This window comes from Colletes latitarsis, chromosome 6, assembly GCF_051014445.1.
Source record: "Colletes latitarsis isolate SP2378_abdomen chromosome 6, iyColLati1, whole genome shotgun sequence".
Classification (NCBI taxonomy): domain Eukaryota; kingdom Metazoa; phylum Arthropoda; class Insecta; order Hymenoptera; family Colletidae; genus Colletes; species Colletes latitarsis.
In genome coordinates, this window is record NC_135139.1 from 23872817 (window position 1) to 23893297 (window position 20481).

Below are 20481 nucleotides of genomic sequence, written 5' to 3' on the forward strand. Positions count from 1 at the left end.
TTGACGCGCGCGACCGATTTTAAATTTAAAGAGAAAATTTAAATGCAAATTATTTGCTCGATACGAACGCGGTGCAGTTCCTCGCGACCGTGATCTACGCCCGCGCGATTCGTTTTCGGTCGCGATAAACCAGCCCGAGCAGCGGCGAATTTTTCAGAACACGATTAAGACCAATTTCCCTCGATAACGTTCCGTTCAAACGCGACGTTGCTCTTTCGATTCAGGCTAGCCCGGTCCCTAGAAAGCGTCAAATTTTCATCGAGAGAATTCAACTCCCATTGTAAAAACTACGCGCGAATCCTACTAACGACTGACAAAATCAATCGAATAAAAATAAAAAAAAAAAAACCCCCCCACATAGGCGGGACGCGCGTGCACGGAAATTTTCACAGGTTTCGATTCGTTGACGATTTACAGTCGATGGGCGAAACGCAGTCACGGGGCAACGATTAATTTATCGGCAAGAGTACTCGGTCGTGTTTATCGGCCCGGTGAACGAGACGCGATTTGCTTGTTTGCGATCGACGCAAGAGTTGCTTCTATTTATTCTGCACTCGCGTTGTTAACTCTATCGAGGAGAAGCTGCTGTCTCGAGGAACACAGAGAGGTGCTTCGCTGCTAAAAGCTTTAATTTTCCGATACCATTCGTATCCCCTTTGGTAATACAGGTAATTCTTGCTTTCGTTGAGAAAAATTTACTCTGGACGTCGGTTCGCGACGTTTCGAGGGGAACGCGTACAGTAAACTATTCAGCTACGCCTCGTACTTCATTTTCATTTCCGGCGTTACCGGGGCAAATAGACCTTTCGGTTACAATTCCCGCGCAATACTGAAAAAACAGGGTCATGGACTTTTTTTTTTGACGAAGTTACGCTCCGTTCTCGACACAATACGAAAGTTGAAAAATATGGATCGCGCGTAATGAAGACACGGGGCTCGAAACGTACATTTCCCTCGCCGCGGTGAACGTATTAATTACTATTCGCCCGGATTATTTCAGAAACATATACGTTTATAATTAAAAACAGTCCAAACGAGGTAGCGTTCGAACTTGTAATATTTCCATCAGGAATCCCACGCGAACTTATTTGCGATAATACAATGAAAGTACTGTTTTTAGCGTTACGCGTTACCGTTGCTCGGGAGTTTAATCAGTTTCTGCGTCCACGGCGATCGAGCCAAAGAAACATTAAACAGCGAGACCTTTGTATTCGCCGTTTACGAGAGAATTTGCTAAGCAACGAAATATTTTTACTCACCGTTTGGTTACGCCGGATTGCAGTTTTCGCGCTTGAATCCAAGCATAATCGCACGTCGCATCGAATCCAAAATTTCTGGTACACGACGCACTTATCCGATCATCTGCAACGCACGAAAACATGCTGCTGAAACGTGTAAATTCATGCTGCGAAAGGACGTACGTACGAAGGAAAAACGTACTGTGTAAATAATTGTTTAAGGAAACAGACTCCAGGAAAATGTTCAGACGCGGCACGAGCGACGGTTTTACAGTCGACGTCCTCGATTATACGCGTTCAGCAGAGTTTCCATCCGCTTGTCCTTTAAATTACCATTCAAATCCCGCATATCCTGACGCTCTCCAGTCCCCGAGAGCCACGTGAAACGTCAGCCGAACGTCCAGAAAGACAAAAGGATTACGCGTGTTTCTGTGTTAGGATTTCTATCCCGTTTCTGTACAATGTGCCTGCGCGCGGTCCGTTCTTTCGTTCGCGTCTATCCGGGGCTCTTTCATCGCCGCCATAGTCGTCGAGGCGAGTTTAACGCGCCGTCCACTGATTGCATACCGCGTTCCTTCTTCCGCAGAAAAGACAACGTTTCGAACAAGAGACGACAGAGCCGAGATTAGTCGCGCGCGAACCTTTCCATGCATCCACGCATCAATATCTCTTTTTCTCCGCGACGGAAAACCTTCATTTTCCTGTCACAATTATCCCTTGACTCGTGAGCCCCCTTTTCTTTCTTTCTTATTAGCGTTTGCGAGCTAATTCCACGACAGTTATTAGAAAAAACGCTGTGTAAGTCTTGGACCACGCACTACGATATACAGGGTGTTCGGCCACCACTGGGAAATTTTTAATGGGGGATTCTAGAGGCCAAAATAAGACGAAAATCAAGAATACCAATTTATTGATGGAGCCTTCGTTAAAAAGTTATTAAGAATTAAATTCAAAAATTTTAAATCGTTCTGGAAAAATTATTTTTAGCTAGAGGGGTCAATTACAATTATTTTTGGTCATTATACGTACCCCCGAAATCCTACTCATTTCCTAGAAAAAAATTCGAGAAGGTGTGAAATTTTTCGACAAAATAAAAAAATTTCAAATCGTTCTAAAAAAAAATACTGTTGGCTGCAGGGGTCAATTACAATCGTTTTTGGTCATTATACATACCCCCGAAATCCTACTCATTTCCTAGAAAAAAATTCGAGAAGGTGTGAAATTTTTCGACAAAATAAAAATATTTCAAATTGTTCTAAAAAAAATACTGTTGGCTGCAGGGGTCAATTACAATCGTTTTTGGTCATTATACATACCCCCGAAACCCTACTCATTTCCTAGAAAAAAATTCGAGAAGGTGTGAAATTTTTCGACAAAATAAAAAAATTTCAAATCGTTCTAAAAAAAATACTGTTGGCTGCAGGGGTCAATTACAATCGTTTTTGGTCATTATACATACCCCCGAAATCCTACTCATTTCCTAGAAAAAAATTCGAGAAGGTGTGAAATTTTTCGACAAAATAAAAAAATTTCAAATCGTTCTAAAAAAAAATACTGTTGGCTGCAGGGGTCAATTATCATCGTTTTTGGTCATTATACATACCCCCGAAATCCTACGCATTTTTGAGAAAAAAATTCCTTACCGAAAATATAATGTCTGACCATACCATTGATATGTTTCCCTGAAATTTCATGCGTATGTTTAAAACATCATAACTTCTGAACGGATTGGACGATTTTAATGTTTAAAAAAGCAAACGACGCGTATTTTAGTATAGAATATGTAGAAATTGCAAAAATATTCGAAAAGTTGTTCCTTGACCCCCTAAAATGAGAAAAACTTCATAAAAATGGTCCAATTTTCAAACAGCCATAACTCCTACGATAGTGAATATATTTCAATGAAACTTTTTTCTGAAGTGGAGCTCATGATGGGTTCCTACAAAAAAGTATTAGACAACTTTTCTGTAAGGCGTCAAATAAAATTACTAAAAATGAAAAAGGAAATTTTAAGAAAAATCGACAGGGTGCCTAAATTTTTCAAATCGTTCTAAAAAAATTATATTCGGTTGCGGGAGTCAATTACAATCATTTTTGGTGAATAGACATACCCCCGAAATCCTACCCACTATCGAGAAAAAAATTCGAGTAAGTGCTGAAAGTTTTGAATGAAAAAAAAGACTTTCGAATCGTCTTAGAAAAATTATTTTTAGTTGCAGGGGTCAATTGCAAGCATTTTTGATGAATAAACATACCCCCGAAATCTTGCGCATTTTCGAGAAAAAAATTCAGTACGAGCGGAACTTTAAACGTCAATAACTTGTTAACGAAGCCTCCATCAAGAAATTGGTATTCTTGATTGTCGTCTTATTTTGGCCTCTAGAATCGCCCATTAAAATTTTCCCCAGGGGTGGCCGAACACCCTGTATTCAAACGTAATAACTCGATACTTCGTGTAATTTGGTAGCGAATTCGTTTCGATCAACAAGGGAATAATGTGTTGTATTATTTTACGGATATTGGATGGTACTTGTTCTAACAAAGCGCCTAGAGTGTCTCGAATAAATGCCGCATACATATTTCCAAGAGTCTCCTCGATGAAACGAGGACCAGCAATTATATTATTAATAATTTCTATCCACGCGTGGATTTTCCATTGACCAAAAGCGCATATTATATGTACATTAAGGTTTTCCCGACTTAAACGATAAATAAAAGACTAATCGTAAGGTGGTAAGAATCGAATTTTCTTTAAAAAATAGAAACGATGATTCAGAGCATGCTACATGGCGAAAAAACGATATAAAATATTCGGCGAGAAGTTCGAGCTATTTGATATTCCGTTCGCGAGGGGGAAAAACCGGCGAAGCAGCTTTTGTTTTGAAACTTGGCTGATTTACTGGCGCGCGTATCCCTTTGAAAAATATGTATCCATACGTATAGGGACTGTCGGTAGCCACGTTTGCGCTCGGTTCGTCAAAAATTCATGATGTTTGTCGATGAATTTTTTAGAAAGAACAACGCTCCGCGTAGGCGCAAACGGCTAAACGGGGAAGGGGGAATAAAACTCAGACCGACGAGGAGAGCTCTGTTTTTCAGATTTCTACAAACCGCGCGACCCCAGCCACCCCGTCTCGCTGGTCGTAAGTCGAAAACCGCAAACTAGAAACGCTTTACAACGGAACAACCCCCAATATTATTTCCCTGACCATTTTGCAAAATCAGCAAATCGGAATCTTCGAGAGCCCGGAAATGCACGTCTGGGCTTCTCTATCGATCTTTCGCGTAAGCGTGACCCCTTGTTCGATATTTTTATCGGGCTGTTTATCAACTTCGGGTCTTCGACCGAGTTTGGCGAGGCTCGAGCTGTTTGAAATTATCCACTCTGGAGCTTGGAAGAAACTTTCCGCCGATAAAGTCAGCCTGCTCGGACTCAGCGAACAAATATACCAAGTTCCCGAGTTACAGAATTTCGTGTATACGTACGCGTATTATCCTCCCACGTATTTGTTTCTACCCAAAATTATGAACGAATCTGTTTCACGTTAATTAACACAGACGCTTAACTTGTACAGTGACTTGCGTAATTTCGGACATTGTTTCCTACGGATTACGGTGCACTCATACGAACTGTAGACAGAAAGGGAACTGTACTTGGTGCTTGTACACAAGAATAACCAAGGGGGCAATTGTAATCTGGAATTCGTAATTAACATCGCGAAGATACGTGTCTCCGAATGGCTGGTAATTTAAGCTTCGAAATCGATCAGAACTCAACGCGTGTCTACCACTGTATCGAACTTTCCTCGTTTCTAACCTGAATACGATAGTATCGCGAGAAACTTGCTAAGCCCTTCGAGAACTTGGAAGACGTGTGCGAGAGCCAGCTTCCCTGCGTCATTCGATATAATTTACCTACGTAACTTGGCAAGAATGATGTTTAAAAAGACCACATTCGCGTTCATATTCGCGATAACGCGTGAAAGGAATGCTTCTCGTGCTCGTAGCTTCGATATCGTTCGAATTTACTATTGTTCGTTGATCGTAATTAGATTAGAGTTAATTAATTACGATCGATTTATCAAATATTACCGTCTGACTCTTTGATCTGGATCTACTTTCGAGCGACGAACCGAATCCCAGAGCTCTGTCGTCGACGTTGAAGATAATTGCGCGTCGCACAAACGCCTCTAGCTGCAGGAAGTCCGCGAGAGAGTGCGTTAAACTTTCGAAATAAATGATATATTCGTGCGTCGTCGACCTCTCCAGACGGTCCAAAATACGATACAATATGTGCAGGGGCTGCAAAGAACCGGATATATTTAAAGACTAGTGGAGCTTACGATGGGGACAAAGAAGAGGAAAGATGACAAAGAGCCAAAGGTCGGAACGGAGAACGTGGCAAGGACAATCGACTGAAGGCGAACTGCGCATTTCAATTTCAACGTTTAATCTTGCCGAGCTGAAACACTCAATATCCTTGCTGGTCGTTCCCTCGGCAAATAGACAGAGATCTGTTAACGTAACAGCGAGTAGCATTCCGATTTATTTCGTCTCTGTTGCGCGTAATATTACAATTCGCACGAAATTCCAAGAGACTCTGACTCTTTTGATTCGCTAACAACGATTAACCCAATAACAGCGTAATCGCGATACAACGATCGTTCGCCGTATTTTACTTGTTTCTCCTTTTCTTGATATTTTACGCTTCATTGTAACTTGTCATCGGAGTGGAGGGAAGCGATCGCGTCTCGTAGTTTGCTGGATAGAAACAAAAGAAAGGATGCTCGTCGTTACGAATCGGTCATTAATTCTTCTTCTCTCCCTTAATTATCGCGTATTTGCCTCGTTAACGATCGCGCTCGAAAGTCAATTCGATCCTGGAAAAAATATCGTCGCGATGTTACGATCCGTAATTGCTTGGAAAGAGATAACGCGAAAGCTGGCTGATTGCATCGAGCTTCCTGAGATCGATGATTAATCTACTCTCGGTCTAGCTGATCGTCTCTATCTCATTTTCTTTGTTCCTGGGAAATTCTTGCGTAATATTTTCGTGACAATGCAGCGTCGATGAAACGCTGATCGAATCTGTCGAAACGTCCCGTGTTCCCACACGCGGTTCGTGGACACGACCGGTTATTGCTGACGCGATAATCAATTAGGGAAACGTTATCCACCCACGATCAGACGCGGAAGTGTTCGTATTCGTGTTCCTGGGCAGCCGTTTAAACGCCGTCGGAGTCATCGAAACGCAAAAAAACGATTATTTTGATAATTTCTAGCAAAGAATCGATAAATGTTTCCTTAAATTGCTTCGGTGTATGTAGTTCGTAGGAGTGGAAGCAATTTTCGATTCAAAGGAAACAAGACACTTTTTCAGCAATTTTTTAATCTATATTTCGTTGAACTATTAAAGGGTTGGCAGAGCGTTTCGCTCGTACGCACCGAGAGAGCCGCGTTGGTCGCGAAACAAAATTCACCAGCAGAGATCGACCGTCAGGATTTACTGGAAAATAGAGATAGCTGCTGAAATTGTTTTTCCACAAACTAGAGCGATCCGTCATTGTTTGAGGCCGCTTTTTCGTCCCCTCACCCCCCTACCCTTCCACGCAAGTTCGCAAGCGGACTAAACACTTTAGTCGCGGATACGGTTCGACGAGGAATTTTTCGCGCGACGACCCGCTTTCGGGAAAAGAACGCGATTAAACGTAAAATTTATCTTTGAATTCTAATTGTCCGTGCTCCTCAAATTTTCTTTGCCTCCTGTAAGGCATCGGAGTTACGTACGCTCGCGAGCTGCTCGTTGTTCGACGACCCAATTTGCTGGTTAATCGAGCTACCCTTAATTAGTCGCGGCATCTTGTTGTCGAGGATTCGCTAATGTTCGCTTCTCTGAAACGGTCGTCTCCCCCGTTATAATTCGCGACACAGATTCGATTCTTTTACGAGCTGCAGGTATAAAATTTCTATATGTCGGAATCCATTAAAAAGTTTTTCTTCTCAAATTGAATGTTACTTCGCGTTGCGTAAATAAAGTTATGTTGGCTCTGATCGATATTTAAATGTAATCGGTGCAAAGAATGTCACCGGAAACGCAAACGTGCGTCTGGTTGGCGTTTGACGTTTGGATGTGGCCTTTGAAGGTAGTCGAATTGGTTGTCTGGTTATCGGGACGTTTGAAAAAGGAAGGATTCGAAAAAGAAGCAAATTTAAAAGGGTTTCCAGACTGAAAGGACGTGCGGGATAAAATTAGAAAAAGAATCCCTGCAAAGGACTCATCGGTTGTCGTTGCACATTCTTTCGTGTTGTAGTTAACAGTTATTGGTTTATTTAGTTAAAAGAGTTAAGAGAAACAATAAATGCATAGAGTGACAAGACAGAGGCTTGGTCGTCCTAGAGAAATGGCCAATGAAACTCTTTCTCCGACAAATAGTATCAGTAGGAGTTACGGCTGTTGGAAAATTTGACCAGTTATATGGGATTTTTCTCACTTTACGGGGTCAAGGAACAACTTTTCCAACATTTTTATAATCCCTACATATTCTCCATTAAAATGTGCGTTGTTTGCTGTTCGAAACATTAAAATCGTCCAATCCGTTCAGAAGTTATGACGTTTTAAAGATTCGCATGAAAATTCGTGCAGATCTTTCTGTCTGGCCAGAAATTATATTTTCGGTAAGGAATTTTTTTCTCCAAACTGAGTAGGATTTCGGGGGTACGTGCATTCGTAAAAAATGATTCTAACTGACCTCCGCAACCAAAAATAATTTTTTCAGAATGATTTGAAATTTTTTAATTCAATTTTATTAGTAACTACTTTTTAACGAAATCTCAGTCAAGAAATTGATATTCTTGATTTTCGTCTTATTTTGGCCTCTAGAATCTCCCACCCTGTATATCTTTTTCACATCGATTCGTAACGAAATTCTAAAGTGCTTCCAATGATTATCTCGCTACAAAGGTGGCATACGAGCTAGAAATGCGAAGTGAAATTTTTTACAATGCTTTCGACTCGTCGAGTTCGTTCAAATTATAAAATTGAACATACGATACACGATCGGTTTTTTATCGTTTCCCCGCGTCTTCCTGACATCGGTTAATTCCACGAGTCCAATTTAATGCTGCACTTTGGCCGGAACCCGGGGTAAATCAGGACTTTACGAGTTAAACGTGCACGCAAACGATCGCTTTCGGTGTTCCGAGCGTTCTTTTACTTTTTCGCCCGGAACGAGCGGATTGCAGGATCGAGTCAACAATCTCTCTTTAGTTCCTGCACGTTATTTTACTTCTAGGTCAAGGGGAATTCTTCGTTTAATGCACGGGATCAAAACGTCGAGAGTCGAGAGAAGGCCACTTCAGCTCTACATACATATAATACCTAATAAAACGAAAAGCGAACCTACCGAGAGTTTTTGCTTTTTGCAAACCTTCCATTCAAAGAATAGAAATTGCACGGAGCCCTCTAACACTTTAAACATACCGGGGACATTGTTGTCATCGAAATGGCTGGGAACCCCGACGACGACTACTGTCATCGTTCGAGAAGATGATTAAAATCGTTCGATACAAACGTACGAGAGCTCCATTTTTCTACGGTTCCCCGAAGCAACGGTATTTACTGTTTGCGCTTTAGAAACGTCACGTTGCCTTCTATTCCCCGGTGGGAAAGAGATCAACGCTGTCTTCTCGCACGACCACGACCACGGTATAATTTCAACTCTCCCGTTTATTCTATCGCCCCCTCGAGAAACGTAATTTTCTTACAGTTAGGATCAAACGCGTAACATGGTCCAGAAGTAAACGTGCACTGCCTATACCGCGTGATTGATAGCGCACTTCCATCTTGAGACTTGTACGAAAATACACCGACGCCACTAAATTACCGAAAATTTCTTGTATCAACCGAACCGTCCACGTGAGTTCGTTGAACTAGAATTCGGTCGTTTCGAGTTGCCCCCGAACATAAACTTTTCCCTTCGCTTTTATACGAGCCTCGACCTAACCCGTGGCCTCGCAATTTATGCGTTTCCTTCTCTCCCATTGAATTTAGAAGAAAAATAACCCGCGGATATACGCTTCGCGTGATTAATATGTCTCGCTTAGTCGTTCACCGGTGTTTTTCAGAGTCGTCAGAAATTCGAGCGAACGTTTCGAATTATTTACAATAAACCGCTGTAATAAATAACAATTGCTACTGTCCGCGTGCAATCCGGGAGGGGAGAAAATCGATTGACGTCGTCGAATTCCTCTATTAACGGGCGACAAACGCCGTGCTAAAATTTAACGAGCAACAGCTTAATCGCGACAAATCAATCGTAATCGGATTACATCCTGGTGAAAGAACGTAGGGGCGAATCGTCTACCCCGCGACTTCTCCAACTTAATAACGTTCTACTTATTTCGTAATTTTTCATACGTCCAATTGCGTAATGGATTTTACGTTCGAGTCAACGGTGGCGGCGCCGGGAAGCAACGTCCACCCTTCTGGAATTCTCCCCGCGTTTCGAACGATTTCATCCCCCGGCGAGGCCGCGCGCCATAAATTTATCACCGGATGATTTGTCGCCCCGGTATTCTTTTTCCTACATTTACTTCGACCGTTTCTTCCCCGCCGCGTCGCTACGTTTCTACAATACGCGCGCGAGCAAGAACAACCCAATTTTTTTACCCCCCTTTGCTTCCTGCAAATAACAAATTTCACGATGATCGATCGAATCGACCCCCCTGCCGAGAGAAATTTCACCTGTGGCTCGCTCGTTTCTAATAACAGATTTACGTAAATGTCGTTTACCCAAAAAATGATCTATGCAATTGTTGAGTCGACTCGAGCTACCAGCTGCTGTGCAAAACAAAATTGTCGAGCTTCAAAGCGGTCGTTGCACGAATGTCGGTATAAATAAAGTTTTATATTTCTTGCTCCACTCTCATCGAAGCATTATCAATGGATGAAGCTTCTACCATCGAAACGAGACCGTGATCGAATCATTTTTAATTATACGTTCGTCGAATCATCGCTGCAAAAAGATCCCCCGCTAGCTATTTTCGATAGGAAAACGTAACTTTGAGATTCGTTTTACGTATATCTGATCGTTTTAAAAAGATGAATGTTTATCGATTAAGGAGAATTTTGTCGGAGAAACGAAGCGTTTTCATTGCCATTCTTGTGATTCATCGCGAGTTCCACTTTGAAATCGGAACGAGCGAGATGTAAAAAAGCCGGAAAGAACTCTTCGGGAAAATTATCCATGCAAAATCGCTCCTCCGTCTGAGACCTATTAATTTTGCATTATCTGGGAGATCTCTCCTCCGGAGGGAATCTTATTTAATGCTCGGTGGGAAAGGGGCAGCGCGGGGCGGGGTTACGGGAACGAGGGAAAAAATGTACGGTAGCGGCGGATTAAAATTTTCCCCGATCCAATTGCGCGGATAATGAGCCTGGACAATTAGAGCTCCTTAAATAAACGGCGCTCCATGGTTACGGCCGTCGAAACGGCCAACGAGCACGCTCCAAATGAAATTTCATCGCGACGCGTTATTCCAGAAAGCCTGATGCTGAATTTATTGTTAAAAGTTTACTCTTTACGTCGGGTACTCTTTAACTTTTAACGTTCCGCGCACACAATACTCGTAGAAGTTTCTCGCGACGTCGCCTCGTTGCACGGTCCATGCAAATAATACAAATAAAATCGAGAAAACGGTCTGATAAAAGATATCGACGCGGTTCGTCGAACGAACGACCCGGAATATTAATAACTTTCAGAAATAAGTATAGGTTCATAATTCTTTCCAACATACAGGGTGTTCAGCCACCCCTGTGTTTATTAAAATTTTAATAGGGGATTCTAGAGGCCAAAATAAGACGAACATCAAGAATACCAATGTCTTGACTGAGGCTTCGTTAAAAAGTTATTAACAATTAAATTCAAAAATTTTAAATCGTTCTGGAAAAATTATTTTCTGTCGTGGGAATCAATTACAATAATTTCTGATCATTAGACATATCCTCGAATTCCTACGCATTTTCTTGAAAAAAATTCATTACTGAAAATATAATGTCTGACTATAACTGTCTGTTACCCTGAAAAATTGAAAAGTTTCATATCATTTTGAAAAAATTATTTTCGGTTGCGGGGGTCATTTACAACCATTCTTTGTCATTACATATATCCCCGAAATCCTATGCATTTTCGAGAAAAAAATTCCTTACCGAAAATCTAATTAGGTGCCTAAACGAAAAAAAAAAAATTTCAAATCGTTCTGGAAAAATTATTTTCTGTTACGAAGATCAATTACAATCATTTTTCGTCATTAGACATACCCTCGAATTCCTACGCATTTCCTAGAAAAAAATTCGAGAAGGTGTGAAATTTTTCGACAAAATAAAAAAATTTTAAATCGTTCTAAAAAAAATACTGTTGGCTGCAGGGGTCAATTACAATCGTTTTTGGTCATTATATATACCCCCGAAATCCTACGCATTTTCGAGAAAAAAATTCCTTACCGAAAATATAATGTCTGACCATACCATTGATATGTTTCCCTGAAATTTCATGCGTATGTTTAAAACATCATAACTTCTGAACGGATTGGACGATTTTAATGTTTAAAAAAGCAAACTACGCGTATTTTGGTGGAGAATATGTACAAATCGCAAAAGTATTCGAAAAGTTGGTCCTTGACCCCGCAAAATAAGAAAAACTCCATAAAAATGATCCAATTTTCAAACAGTCATCACTCCTATAATTGTGAATATATTTCAATGAAACTCTTTTCTGAAGTAGAGCTCATGGGTACCTACAAAAAAGTATTAGACAACTTTTCTGTAGGGCGTCAAACAAAATTACTAAAAATGAAAAAGTAATTTTTAAGAAAAATCGACAGGGTGCCTAAATTTTTCGACGAAAAAAAAAATTTCAAATCGTTCTGGAAAAATTATTTTCTGTTACGGGAGTCGATTACAATCATTTTTCGTCATTAGACTTACCGTCGAAATCTTACCCACTTTCGAGAAAAAAATTCGAGAATCTGTGAAATTTTTCGACGGAAAAAAGAAATTTCAAATCGTTCTAAAAAAATTATTTTCAGTTGCGGGGGTCAATTACAATAACTTTTGGTGAATAAACATACCCCCGAAATCTTGCGCATTTTCGAGAAAAAAATTCAGTACTGGCGAAACTTTAAACGTTAGTGACTTTTTAACAAAGCCTCCAGCAACAAATTAGTATTCTTGATTTTCGTCTTATTTTGGCCTCTAAAATCACCCATTAAAATTTTTCCGAGGGTTGGCCGAACACCCTGTATATTTCCATTAAATTTTCTGCCGTAGTAGAAAATTAGAGTACAACAGCAATTCCTTCGATTCACGGTCCATAAATCGGAACGTAGAGCGAGCGTCGTGGACCAAAGTTGTCGGATTTGCTCTTATTCTTTGACTCGATTTATTCGTTGCCCGCATCTGCTCGATGCCATAAATTTCCACCGTCGATACGTTACCAGCTTTCCGCACTGTGGGGCTGTTCCCCAATTCGTAATAAAATAAAAATGTTTAATTAACGCGTGCGGACGTAAGTTTCGACAGGTCGAGCGCAAGTATCGTTTTCGCTGGAAGAAAATCAATCGGATTCCCGAGGTTGGGATTCTCGCGGTACAGTCGATCGTTCGATCAGGCTCGGTGCTAGCCACGCTCCATGTACCCGACGTAATAGTTTCGTCGACGAACGAAACGGCAGATTACTTGGCTCCATCATGCAAATGACGCACCGAGGTTACGCGGAGCAGTCCAGGTTGTCCAGTCGACGATTCGACTGGTCGATGGTTCCGTTCTCATTACCCGTGATCTATCGCGCTCGCGTTGATCTTCTAATAGCCGTTCGCTGTCGACGACTCCACAAAGGGTTGGCTTTCATTAGCCGGAACGATGAGTCTGGCTCGACGCGCGGCGACTCCGGCAATCCCATCGGTTTGTCGTTCGTGCACGGATCATTTTTGCTGCCGGGAATCGGAGATACGCCGCGAGAAACAACCGAAAACCGGTTTATCAGGAGCTCGTGCCGGGCGTTCGTTTCGAATCACTGAAAGTAACGAGGAATTCGCAGCTGAACTTGGAAAGCTTTCGATGATTAACGTTGGAAATAATTCCATCGGTAGCCGGCGCACGATGCTCGTCGAAGATCGGATTTAATTGCTGCTCGTTCGCGTCTGACGGACGTAATTGCCGAAATTAGAAACGAACGTTATTTTACGACAATTCTTCGTACTCTGGAAATCGATCGATCGTGATCGATAACGTTAAGCAGGCAAGAATCTCGACGAGATAACTAAATATCGTAGGTCAAACTGTACGAAACACGGTGCATCGTAGTTTCTATGCTATTGGATTTCACGAACAAAGTATATTTCCTGTATATCCGTCGGAGATGGTTCGTTGATCTCTCTTAACACATCTGCCAAAGCCGATTTCGCAGAATTTTGCCTGGGAATGGATCCAGAATTTTTCGGAGGGATTCAATCTCGACGAAGTACTTTCGAAACGTTCGGTATTACGTTAACGTTTCCGTAAGATAATGTATGGTTTCATCCTTTTGTACCGGTAAATCTATTGTGTTATTCATAGACGTATCGAGATTTCCGAAATTCAGTTCTTTGAGAATCGGATACGCTTAGCGATACGACCATACATCTGTCGCTCACGTTGGAAATCGTATGTCCAATTACAGGCAGCTTTATACAATCCATGCGTTACCAGACTCTCGTCGACGCGGAGTATCGATATATCTTATTAACGTTCTCGTAACCGGTGTAGCTGTTGAAGCATCGTCGAATCGACCGGTGGTGAATTGAACGAGCAGCTGCGAACGAACGGTGCTCGAGAATACAATATTTCCTGGCGAAAGCGTAATGACGGAAGAATCTCCAGACTCCGACGCGGCCGAGGGATAAATAAAACTGTTTTCGTTCCGAGTGTTCTCCAACCCGGGAATGTTTTCTCATTGAGAATCGCCGCGAAAGAGAGGCGAACGCAAATGGCCCGTGTTGGCGTAACGATCGATCGCGTTAAACGATTTAGCTCCTACTGGATCGTTAAAAGAATAATCGCTTTGGCGAATGTACGGTCTCCTTAAGCGCTGGATAAAGCCAGTCGCTGGTAAAGACCGATTATCTCGTGATCGTGCGTCTTGTCCTGCCGCAAGAAACACGGTTCCCCGTGATAAACGAGCTCGAACGCTTCCCCGGAAGATAATTTTTCTATCGCTGGTCCATCGTGTATCGCGATTTCTGGCAAATTGATCTTGCTGGAACCCGCGACGCGCAGAGAGGAAAGACCTCGTCTTCTTGGACCGGTTGACGACGGTTTGGCGTCGATCCAGCAAACTCGACGGCAGTTTCCTTAGACAAGCTTCAGGGTACGCGTACTAATTCGACGTCGACGTTCGTACATAACTCGTACATTCGTGAATTTCAATTCGTATTAAGTTACTAAATGATGTCATTGCCTTTATTTTTTTACTCATTCGTTGTTGTAAGTATTATGTATGATAGTAATGTATGTTTGAATATAATTAATAATATAGAAAATATTGTTGCTTTTACTTCTATATTCCAAGTGTACGAATACTTTAGTCCCCCACTGTATGTATCGTAAGGGGTTGGGTAACTCTAAAATTTTGAAAAATTCGATATTTTGCTAAAAATTTAGAGCCTCAAACAATGACGTATATCTGCTTAAAATATATCAAACTTTAAATGCATTTTCCTCGGAACAATGTTCTACAAAACGGTGTGCAGAATTACTCCAGTTCTAATTAATCAATTGCTTTGAGAATTTACAGTTATCTTTACCATTATATTTATTAAGCATCGACGATCCGTATTTTTAAAAATTGTCTAATAATTCTGCAAAATATTAGTAATGAAAACTCGATTTTCGATAAAATTCGATTTTAGGTTCAAATATCTGCCATATTGTTCATTTTTATACAAATTGAAATGTCTCATCGTCAATGCTAAGGACTTTTATTCGCACATAGCTCGTACATTCGTGAATTTCAATTCGTATTAAGTTACTAAATGATGTCATTGCCTTTATTTTTGTACTCATTCGTTGTTGTAAGTGTTATGTATGATATACAGTAACATATGTTTGAATGTAATTAATAATATAGAAAATATTGTTGCTTTTATATCTATATTCCAAGTGTACGAATACTTTAGTCCCCCACTGTATGTATCGTAAGGGGTTGGGTAACTCTAAAATTTTGAAAAATTCGATATTTTGTCTTTTGGCTTAAATAATAGTTTGAAGCCTTAAATTTAAGCCGTTTTTGCTGAAAATTTAGAGCCTCAAACAATGACATATATCTGCTTAAAGTACATCAAACTTTAAATGCATTTTCCTCGGAACAATGTTCTACAAAACGGTGTGCAGAATTACTCCAGTTCTAATTAATCAATTGCTTTGAAAATTTACAGTTATCTTTACCATTATATTTATTAAGCATCGACGATCCGTATTTTTAAAAATTGTCTAATAATTCTGCAAAATATTAGTAATGAAAACTCGATTTTTGATAAAATTCGATTTTAGGTTCAAATATCTGCCATATTGTTCATTTTTATACAAATTGAAATGTCTCATCGTCAATGCTAAGGACTTTTATCATAGCAGATATTTGAACCTAAAATCGAATTTTATCAAAAATCGAGTTTTCATTACCATTATATTTATTAAGCATCGACGATCCGTTTTTTTAAAAATTGTCTAATAATTCTGCAAAATATTAGTAATGAAAACTCGATTTTTGATAAAATTCGAATTTAGGTTCAAATATCTGCCATATTGTTCATTTTTATACAAATTGAAATGTCTCATCGTCAATGCTAAGGACTTTTATCATAGTTAATGGAATATTTCGACAACTATTTTACCATAATCCTGCACACCAGTCAGGCATTCAAAAAATGAAGTGGCTCGAGAACATGGCGCTGTGTAGACTTAATTACAAATATTTTTTAAACATTGCCAAGGGTTTTCTTCAATATTTGTTATACCTAAATACAGTGCAAAGTCTCAGGATAATTGACTGCTTACTTTTTCTTCATTGTAGCTTAAAAAATTGCCTTGTTTTCCATACCGCTAGTTACCTAACCCCATAAGTAAGTACATGGGTGACGTTCTTTTCGAGTCTACTGGCTGGAGAATCGCTCTGTACACGAACAGATACATTGATTTCGTTGCGTTTCGACGATGTTTCTATAACAACGTACCGTGTTTCTAACGACGCGTCGTTATTATCGAATATATAGTGAATAGTGAATATATTTCAATGAAACTTTTTACGGGAGTAGACCTCATGGGTACCTACAAAAAGAGTATTAAACAACTATCTTGTCAGGCGACAAACAAAATTATTAAAAATGAAAAAGGAATTTTCAAGAAAAATCGACAGGCAGTATAACAGGGTGCCTAAATTTTTCGACGAGAAAGCAAAATTTCAAATCGTTCTGAAAAAATTACTTCCAGTTTCGGGGGTCAATTACAATTATTTTCGGTGAATAAACATACCCCCGTAAGTACAAGCGGAACTTTAAACGTTAATAACTTTTTAACGAAGCCTCCATCGACAAATTGACATTCTTGATTTTCGTCCTATTTTAACCTCTAGAATCTCCCATTACAATTTTTCCACAGGGTTGGCCGAACACCCTGTATGAAACAGTCAACAATCGTCGGCACACTTTGTGGGTCTGCGTGAACGGTTGCATTGGAACGTCGTCCTTGGTGGCGAGGTATTCGACATCCTAAAAGGGCCGTCGATCTCTTCCCGAACTAATTAGACCACGAACAGCCGTGCACGAGGTATTAAAGAATCGCTCGTTCTCGTTCCCGGACTGTTCTCTCCGTCGAGATTGCTCCGCGATGTATTCTCTGGGGTGCCTATTTTGCTCGTTCGTCGCGTTCCCCGGTGACGTTTCTGTTTTTTCGTCGATCGCGCCTATCGTTCTCTACTTTCCTGCAACTTTGCTTCCCTCTTTTATCCGCCTCGCGTCGTAATTTCGATTTTGTTTGGCTCCTGCGTATCACGGTCCACCAACAATTTCGAACTGTATTATTACACGTTCGATGATTTCTCTATTAAAACGTTTTAGAGAAGCACGAAAGTTACCGGTTCGACTGTTTTTGCGTGCACAACTTCCGTCGTACCGATTAAGAGAAATTCTAGACGGTTGCAGGAAATGTATAATTTGAGTTATTTCGGACGAAGAAATCTCTTCCGGTCGAAGACAAGCTTCCGGTGATATTTCAGAGATTCGTTCGCCTGTGCGGGAAGGGGGGCGGACTCGCGAATGCACTGGCCAACGAGGGAATTCCTTCCAGCAGATACATTAAAGTCGAAAACGCGAGCTACGGTCTACAGTTCTGGCGTGCCTCGCGTAGTTTTGCAAACTCGGATATAATTATTCGACGATTACATAATTATTTCGCGGGATTAAAATAGTTGCAAACGCGACGCAATGTTTCTGACAACTTAAATTAATCCGAGGCCTGTTTCTCGAGCAATTACGAACGGACGATTTAATAACGACAATACGTTCGAAATTAGAGAAACGTGATATTTTAAATCATCCATTCGGTTCCTTTGCCTCGCGAATGAAAGTTTAAACGTGTTTATCGCCTTCGTTAAGAGCAGAGCGTCGTTACTGAATTTAATAAGTTCCGTTGACTCGTTAATTACGTATGGAACGGTTTGCGTTGGTGCACGCGCTGCCGGTAAAATCTCGTTCGACGGTAATCAAGATCCGTGGTAATCATTACCGCCCTCGCGACTCGTAAAAGAAACTTTCACCATCTTTCATCTAGCGAGTCCATCGAGAAACGAGCTACGAACGATCTCCCCTCGCAAATACATCGAGATACCAGCGAAACAAACGAATCCATTTCGATGATCCCCGTATCCGCGGGACCCGATAAAATCCCAACAAAGTTCGTTCGTCGACAGAAGTCGTTTGCTCGTAAACTCCTCGGCCTCCGAACCGACAAAGGGACCCGGAGGGAAACGAGCTCGAGTTTCGAAAATTAATGACACGAATTATACGGGACGCCGTCTATTAGGTAGATGATTTGCGAAACAAAGACGGTCCTTTGCGTCTGCCGTGCAGAGAGTATTTCGAAACAATAGTTACACCTCGTAGCGATCGTTTCGACAAATGAAACAATAAGGGTGGTTTTGCACAATTTATTCCCCTTTCGACGCCAAGAATTACGCGTAAAGATCGAATATTCGCCGCGAATGGAAGCAGTCTTTTACACTTATTCCCTCGGAACCCTTTTTGCAAGAGCTCCGGTATGCAAACCGATAAGCGCAAACGTAATTCGAAGAGTCCGCGCGGTATCTTTGCGCGAAAAGAGTGGCTCGAATTCTATGGCGCGTCGTTGGTACAATTTCTATCGCAAACAGTACTCTGGCATTGTTTTTCTACACGCGAGACGCAGGATATCGCGTACGTGGCCGTTCAACGGGAAAATGTGAAAAAAAGGAACGATATCTCGAAAGGTTTACACGGCAGAATACCTCTTAAGGACTCGTAATAGGATTTCCCGGCGCGGTTGAAAAGGTCGATGCTAGCGTTCCGTGGGTGGATAGCATAGGTTGGAAAGCAGCTAAATCCCCGGCGTTCTCGATATAAATCGACGTATCGTAATTCCACTCGCAGCGGAATAATTTCGAACGACGATCCCGAAATTCCCGTTGAAACGTCGACTGGCGAATTTGTATCCCTGATGATGCATGCAGACGCGACGATCGCCCGCCGCCCCCCGAGAAATAGCTCTCGCGGTACGCTGAAAAATTCCAGTTTTTGTTAACCGGCGCGGCGGTCGTTTAATCGTCGCTCGCGGCCGTTGGACCGATGCTCGCTTTACACCGGAATCTCCAAATTTCTGCTGTTCCCTCTGTTAAACTACCAGGGCCGGCGGCAATTCCTCTGACGCAATTTCGATCGGTACTTCCACGGCAGTAGTTTTTTTTTTACAGCACGGAAACGCGGAAACGCGGTCGCTGACGCACGCGCGCGGCCTGCCAAGATCAATTTTATCGTTGTTTACGGTGAATAACGCGCGCTTAATGCGCCGATGGATATTCCTCGAGCCACGTTCCCTCTTTCTCTCTCGCCCTCCAGGTTCCCCATATCTGCCATATTGTTCATTTTTATACAAATTGAAATGTCTCATCGTCAATGCTAAGGACTTTTATTCGTACATAGCTCGTACATTCGTGAATTTCAATTCGTATTAAGTTACTAAATGATGTCATTGCCTTTATCTTTGTACTCATTCGTTGTTGTAAGTGTTATGTATGATATACAGTAACATATGTTTGAATGTAATTAATAATATAGAAAATATTGTTGCTTTTATTTCTATATTCCAAGTGTACGAATACTTTAGTCCCCCACTGTATGTATCGTAAGGGGTTGGGTAACTCTAAAATTTTGAAAAATTCAATATTTTGTCTTTTGGCTTAAATAATAGTTTGAAGCCTTAAATTTAAGCCGTTTTTGCTGAAAATTTAGAGTCTCAAACAATGACATATATCTGCTTAAAGTATATCAAACTTTAAATGCATTTTCCTCGGAACAATGTTCTACAAAACGGTGTACAGAATTACTTCAGTTCTAATTAATCAATTGCTTTGAAAATTTACAGTTATCTTTACCATTATATTTATTAAGCATCGACGATCCGTATTTTTAAAAATTGTCTAATAATTCTGCAAAATATTAGTAATGAAAACTCGATTTTTGATAAAATTCGATTTTAGGTTCAAATATCTGCCATATTGTTCATTTTTATACAAATTGAAATGTCTCATCGTCAATGCTAAGGACTTTTATTCGTACATAGCTCGTACATTCGTGAATTTCAATTCGTATTAAGTTACTAAATGATGTCATTGCCTTTATTTTTGTACTCATTCGTTGTTGTAAGTGTTATGTATGATATACAGTAACATATGTTTGAATGTAATTAATAATATAGAAAATATTGTTGCTTTTATTTCTATATTCCAAGTGTACGAATATTTTAGTCCCCCACTGTATGTATTGTAAGAGGTTGGGTAACTCTAAAATTTTGAAAAATTCGATATTTTGTCTTTTGGCTTAAATAATAGTTTGAAGCCTTAAATTTAAGCCGTTTTTGCTGAAAATTTAGAGCCTCAAACAATGACGTATATCTGCTTAAAAT

General features: G+C 40.7%; 1 protein-coding gene across 3 annotated transcripts in view; it reads right to left on the reverse strand.

The window, feature by feature from the left end:
- LOC143342287 (uncharacterized) overlaps positions 1-20481 on the reverse strand; it is a 185287-nt gene that overhangs the window by 121857 nt on the left and 42949 nt on the right. For 2 of the 3 annotated variants that reach the window (XM_076765979.1, XM_076765980.1), the window contains exon 2: positions 1260-1362. The exons of the other annotated variant lie outside the window; for it this stretch is intronic. The gene's annotated coding sequence lies outside the window, so the exon portion shown is untranslated. The remainder of the gene's footprint in view (positions 1-1259; positions 1363-20481) is intronic. 3 annotated transcript variants of the gene reach the window in all.